Source organism: Protopterus annectens, chromosome 15.part0, assembly GCF_019279795.1.
Source record: "Protopterus annectens isolate FY-2018-M chromosome 15.part0, PAN1.0, whole genome shotgun sequence".
Taxonomy (NCBI): Eukaryota; Metazoa; Chordata; order Ceratodontiformes; family Protopteridae; genus Protopterus; species Protopterus annectens.
In genome coordinates this window covers 618,637,545-618,644,482 of record NC_056749.1, presented here as the reverse complement: position 1 = coordinate 618,644,482, position 6,938 = coordinate 618,637,545, and positions in this window count along the sequence as shown.

Genomic DNA, 6,938 nt, shown 5'->3' with positions numbered 1-6,938 from the left:
AGATCAGACCATAAACTAATCACCCTGCATGTCCACACCCCACCACCACCCCCAACCAAGGAAACCACAGCAAAAAACTTTTCTAACGCAAACTTCACCTTACTTAAGGCAGAGCTAGTAAGTTTCACAGCCCCCACGCTAAAGGATAACACTGCCCAAGATGCAGGATCCTTTACAATTGCACTCTATGAGCACCTACAAGGATGCATGGATCGTGCCATCCCTAGCAAAACCAAGACTCACTCTCCTAAGAGAAGGAAACCAGTCTGGTGGACCCCTGCCATAAACAGGTTATACAACAAAAGGAGGAAACTAGTTCAGAAAAAAAGCAAATCCCAAGAAGGAAAGACATCCCTGATCAGTAAGAAACTAATGTCCCTCATGAAATTATCCAAGGCTAACTTCGAAAGAAAAATAGCCAAAGATTCGAAAGATAACCACAAAGCCTTCTTTAGCTATGTCAAGAATCTAAGTGGCAACTCGCAGATATGCTCTGAGCTAGTGCAAAATAGCACAACATATACTGAACCTACTGATATTGCCAACATCCTGACAGATAGATTCAGTGCAAACTTCATTTCCCTCTCACCTTCAAAAGGGCCCACAACAATACTGGAAAAGTGTAGTGTCCCAGAAATCACAGCACAGGTGAAAACAGCCCTTTCAAAAGACAAAAACACAGCATCAATGGGGCCAGATGGTGTCCCAGGCTGCATCTTGCACAAACTACAGAACAAAATAACCCCCTCCTAAACACGCTGTACAACCTCAGCTTCTCCAAAGGCTACGTGCCCATAGAATGACACACAGCAATGGTTGTTCCATTTCACAAAGGAGGGGCCACAACTGACCCTGGTAACTATCGCCCTATATGCCTGACTAGCCTGGTCTGCAAGGCTATGGAGCGCATCAACATGGAACTCATTAACAAAGACATTGGGAACCTCCAAACACTTGACCCGACCCAGTTCAGCTTTGTTATGGGCAGATCATGCCTACTAAACCTAGTTGACTTCTTTGAGACAGTCACCAAGGCCGTAGATGAGGGAAAGGTGGTTCACACAGCCTACCTTGATCTCACCAAGGCGTTCAACACCATTCCTCACTCGGGTATTATAGAAAAACTCACCAGCCTGAACATAAACCCCTACGTCACAAGATGGGTTGCCAACTGGCTTACAGACAGAATTCACACAGTAAGAATAGCAGGCTCCAGGTCCGACTCTAAACCAGTCACAAGTGGTGTCCCACAAGGCTCGGTTCTGGGACCCCCACTGTTTGGCATATATTTCTCAGAAGTACAGACAAACACAAGAGGACTATGGCTAACCAAGTTCACCAATGACTGCAAACTGGGTGCCATAACTGACTCTCTGTCTGACAAAGACATCCTTTCAAAAAGGCCTTACTGAGACAAACACTTGGTGTCAAAGTCATGGCCTCAAACTAAATGCCAAAAAATGCACAGTCATCCCATTTGGGAAAAACAAAACACCCATGAATTACCACATAAATGGTAGCCCCCTTAATACAGAAGAGGTAATAAGAGATCTGGGGACCCAGGTAGATAGTAATCTCTTCTTTGACAATGATATTGCCAAAGTAGTTAGGAAATCCTTCTATGTGGCCCATCTAGTTACTAAGTGGTTCGCATCTAGAAGAGATTATAGTGCCTCTCTACTCGCCACTCATCAGACCCATCATAGAGTACAATGCCCCATTTGGGATGTACCTCACAAGACACTTCCAACAGCTAGAAAGACCACAAAAGCACCTCACCAAGAGGATCACTGGCCTCAAACATATGTCCTATGCAGCCCAACTGAAAAACTCCGGCTGTACTCAGTGGCATATCGCTTATTCAGAGGGATCTCTGCCTGACTTACAAAGCCATGTCCAACTCAGAATTGATGGACATGCTCCACCTAAAGAAATCCAAGTCACTGCAAGCCACGCCCTCTAGTGCATTAAACCTCTCCACAACAATAAATAGAACATGCTGGAGGGATAGATTCCTGTCACAGAAACTCCCCATGCTTTGGAACAAAATTCCTAACATTAGGCAGAGCCCCTCACTAACACTCTTCATGAGAAGCCTTGACGAGTGGATAGGTAACAGAAAATACATCCCTGAGATCACTTCATTGGCTTTGCTTGACAGAGGCTCAGTTTAATTAATCAATGGGGCGGCGAAAGTCGACACACTCTGGCTTGGCTAATAAATGCCCTTGGGCAGATAGTCTAGTACCTACCTATAAACCTATGGACTTACACCTGCAAATAAATTATATGGAGATCTTTAATGACAAAGGAGTTAGTATGATGAAACTCCTTGATTAGGATTATCAAAAGAAAATTAAACTGCTTGAAGACAATACACATGACAAACAACTTAATTAAAACCAATTCATGTTTTCAGCCACTCAGCAGCTTATATCACAGCATTAAAAAGCTGCAATGTGATGCAGATGCATATCGTAAAGGTATGGCTTATTTAAGAAAACCTTCAGCTATCATCTTATAACACCTTCTGACATGATTCCAATTACTGGAAAAGTACAGTTTTGTACCTACCATAAATGTAGATGTTCGAGGATCCACATTGCTGCAGTCATAACCTGTGGGTAGTCCGCTGTCCTCGGTCGGCCCGAATACCAAAGAGTTAGGCTGGCGTCGGTCATGGGTGCCCGGAGCTGACGTCAGTACGCAGTAGTACTTAAGCCCATGACCGACGCCATATCCTCAGTCTTTCTTGCCCCAGATGTCAGAAGGCCTTAAAAGGAAAAGGCCAGAGCCACAAAGGGAGAAAATAATAATTATCCCCAAATAACAATAACAACAAACAATAACCACACCCCCAAACCCAAGAGGGGAAGGAGGGAGGGAAAATAGGACTGCAGCAATGTGGATCCTCGAACATCTACATTTATGGTAGGTGCAAAACTGTACTATGTTCTTCGTCTCACATTGCTGCAGTCATAACCTGTGGGTAGAATCCCAAAGCAAAGGAAAAAGGGAGGCTGGCAAACTAAAAAGCATTAGGGGCTGCTAACATGCCCTGTAAGACTGCAGTGGCAAACCCAGCCCTGGACTTGGAGAAAAGAGGGAGATGGTAATGTTTAGTAAAAGTATGAACTGAACTCCAAGTAGCTGCTTCCAAAATATCCTTAGTAGCTACACCCCTCAAAAAAGCAGTAGAATTGGTAGTAGCCCTAGTGGAATGAGGTCTAATCCCAGCAGGAACATCCTTCCCATGATGAGAATAACAAAAAGCAATACAATTACCAATCCACTTTGAAATAGTCTGCTTAGAAACAGCTTTCCCTTGTGTACCCAAAGCAAAAGAAACAAATAACTGTTGAGTCTGTCTGAACTCCTTAGTTCTGCTCAAATAATAACGTAACTGCCTGTGTATATCCAAAGAATGCAAGATTTTCCCCCTTATTTTGGGGATCAGCATAAAAGGTAGGCAAATGGATAGACTGGTTCAAGGCCACATTAGAAATCACTTTTGGCATGAAAGTAGAGTTAGTACGCAAAGAAACTCTATCCTTATGGAATATTAGAAAAGGTTCAACTGCCATGAGAGCCTGCAATTCAGATACCCTTCTAGCAGAAGTAATGGCTAACAAAAAGGCAGTCTTCCAGGATAAAAACTTTAAGTCAGACGTAGCTGCAGGCTCAAAAGGAGGCAAAGTAAGCTTCTCCAACACAAAATTGAGATCCCAGGAAGGAGTAGGAGCTCTACGTGGGGGTCTTATATTTTTTGCCCCTCTAAGAAATTGCTTAAACAAAGGGTGAGAAAATAAAGGAGGGTCACAATCATAATGAGCAGAAATGGCTGCAGCATGAACTTTCACAGAAGAAAATGACAAACCCTCGTCTAGTAACTCAGTAAGGTACTGTAGTGTAAAACTCAAATTAGGTACCGAGACATCAAAGCCCTTTGTTGTGCTCCAAAGAAAAAATCTCTTCCCTTTATCAGCATAAACTTTTCTAGTGCTTGGCCGCCTAGCTTCCAAGATGACATCTAAAACCTGCTGAGGAAGCTGAGAACCCACAGGCTCTAAAACAGAATACGCCAGGCCGTTAGATGCAGGGACTGCACCCTGACATTGAGCAAATGACTGCTTGACTGGGACAACAAGTGAGGAAGCTGTGGCAAAGGCCAAGGAGGCTCCTGAATTAAACTCCTCAGCAGAGGATACCAGTGCTGTCATGGCCAATCTGGTGCTATTAAAATCATGCAAGGCCTGTCCCTCCTGACCTTCAAGAGAACCTTGGTAATGAGAGGTAGAGGAGGAAAAGCATAGACGTGAAGGTTGTTCCAACTGAAAGATAGAGCATCCACTTTCCAAGCTTTTGGGTGAAACATTTTTGTGCAAAATTTTGGTAGTTGGAAATTTAGAGGAGAAGCAAACAGATCTATGTCTGGAGTTCCCCAAGCCACTGTCAACAGATGAAATACCCAAGGATCCAATTTCCACTCGTGGGGATCCACAATTTGTCTGCTCAATACATCTGCTAGGGAGTTCTGTGCTCCTGGCAGAAACCGTGCTTGGAGTGATGTGCAAACCCAGAGCAGTCTCCCACAATATCATAGCTTGTCTGCAAAGAGGGTAAGAATGGGTCCCCCCCTGCTTGTTGATGTACCACATGACTGTAGTATTGTCAGTTTGTATCAACACCTGTCCTGGTTGAAGTAGGCCATTGAAAGCCATCAGGGCAAACTGGACTGCTAACATCTCCTTCATGTTGATATGCAGATGCTGTAGTTTGGGAGGCCACGTGTCTTGAATCCATTTCCCATTGAAGTGTGCTCCCCAAGCCAAGTCTGAGGCATCTGTCGTTAAGATCTGACTCGCCTCTGGTCGGGTCACAGAGAGTCCCTTGTTTAGGTGACATTCCTGTGCCCACCACAAGAACTCCTTCTGGATGCAAGGTATTATCGGAATGACAGTGTCCAAATCGTGGCAGTGTTGAGTCCATACACTTTTGAGATACCATTGTAGCTTCCGCATATGCAGTTTGGCATTGGGAAGTACCAGAATGCAAGATGCCATGAACCCCAAGACTTGAAGGACTGTCCTTGCAGTCAGCCTGGACAGTACTGATAATTGCCGGAAGTATAGATGAAGAGTTCTTTGTTTGTCCGGGGTCAGAAAAGCCATCTGAGAGGCTGTATTCAGTCTCACACCCAGAAAGCACATGTCCTGAGAGGGTACTAGACTGGACTTTGTTTCGTTCACAGAATACCCTAGGCACCTTAAAACTGCCATTACATACTGTAGCTGTTGAAGTAACTTGTCTTTGTCTTGAGCAAGAATCAGGCAATCGTCCAGATAAGGATAAATTTGTATTCCCCTCAGTCTTAAGAAAGCTATTACAGGAGCCAGAACCTTTGTGAACACCCTGGGCACAGTAGATAAACCAAAGGGCAATGCAGAGAACTGATAATGAGAAGTACCAGCCCGAAAACGCAGGAATCTCCTGCAGCTGGGCCTGATAGGAATGTGAAGATAGGCCTCTTTGAGATCCAGAGTTACCATCCAGTGATTTTTGCCTAGCAGAGGCAGAAGTTGTTGTAATGTTAACATCTTGAACTTTGGAATGTCTAGGTACGTATTGAGAATGGACAAATCCAGAATTGGCCTCCAAGTGTTTCCTTTCTTTGGCACTAGGAAAAGACGAGAATAAAACCCTAGGCCTTCTTCTGACAGAGGTACCACCTGGATAGCCCCCATCTGTAAAAGCAAAGAAATTTGTTCCTGAGCCTCCAGCCTTTGCTGAGGAGGTACATCTGGCATGCCTCTGAAAGGGGGAAAAGTGTGAAAGTAAAACTTGTAGCCTTGAATTATTATGTCCAGCACCCATTTGTCCTGGGTGACCAAATGCCAATTTTGTTTGAAAAGTGCCAACTTTCCTCCTAGAGGAGCTGCCAGAAAGGAAGGATCCGGCAGCTGGAGATACAGGTCATTGGGTCTGTTTACAAAAAGGCTGACCCCTGCCCTCACCAGAAGATTGTGCAGGAGAACTCCAAGTCCTAGGTCTGAAAGAACCCTGAGCGTGAGCCCTGCCCCTACCACGTCTAGACCTGCCCTTAGACTGAAAATCTGAAGAAGGGTAAGACCATCCTCTTGCAGGCCAATTCCTGCTAAACTTAGGGGGCTGCACTTGCAAAAATTCCTTAACTGTCTGCATAGACTTAGCTTTGTCTTCCATCTTTTTCAAAACTGACTCCACAGGGGAACCAAAAAGAACTTCAGATTGAAGGGGAGCATCCAAAATCCGAGCCTTAACATGCTCTGACAAATTTTGATCCTTAAGCCAGGCATGTCTATGAATAACTGAACCAGTAGCAGCTACCCTGGAAGAAGCCTGAAGGGCATCGAAGCCACACTGCAAGGCATGTTTACCAACTTGATCTGAAGCATGAACCAAGTCCTGCAATTCCTTACATTCTATCCCCTCAGATAAAGCATCTACTTTAGATTTTAATTGACCTAACAGAAAGTTCTGATACTTCAGCATGTGGAATTGGCAATTTAAAGCCCTCACAGCTAACGTAGAAGAGGTGTACACTTTTTTACCCCACCTATCCAACGCTCTAGAATCTTTATCCAAAGGAACTGGATTCTTAACCACAGAAGCCCTGACACCCTTAGGCCCTTGAATAATAGTTTCTGGGTCAGCTCTAGGACTCTTATACAAATATTTATGTGCCTCTGGAACTCTGTAATACCTGTCTGGCTTGACAGGGGCAGGGGGTAAAGAATCAGGATTAACGGAGGCTTCAGAAAAAACATCCTGAACAACATCTAAAACAGGGGGAATAGCCAAAGGTCTATGTTGTGGCAAAAACAAAATTCCCTAAGCCTCTTACGAGAATCTGAAAAATCCTGACCTTCCCACTTGAAATGCTCCCTCATGGAATGCAA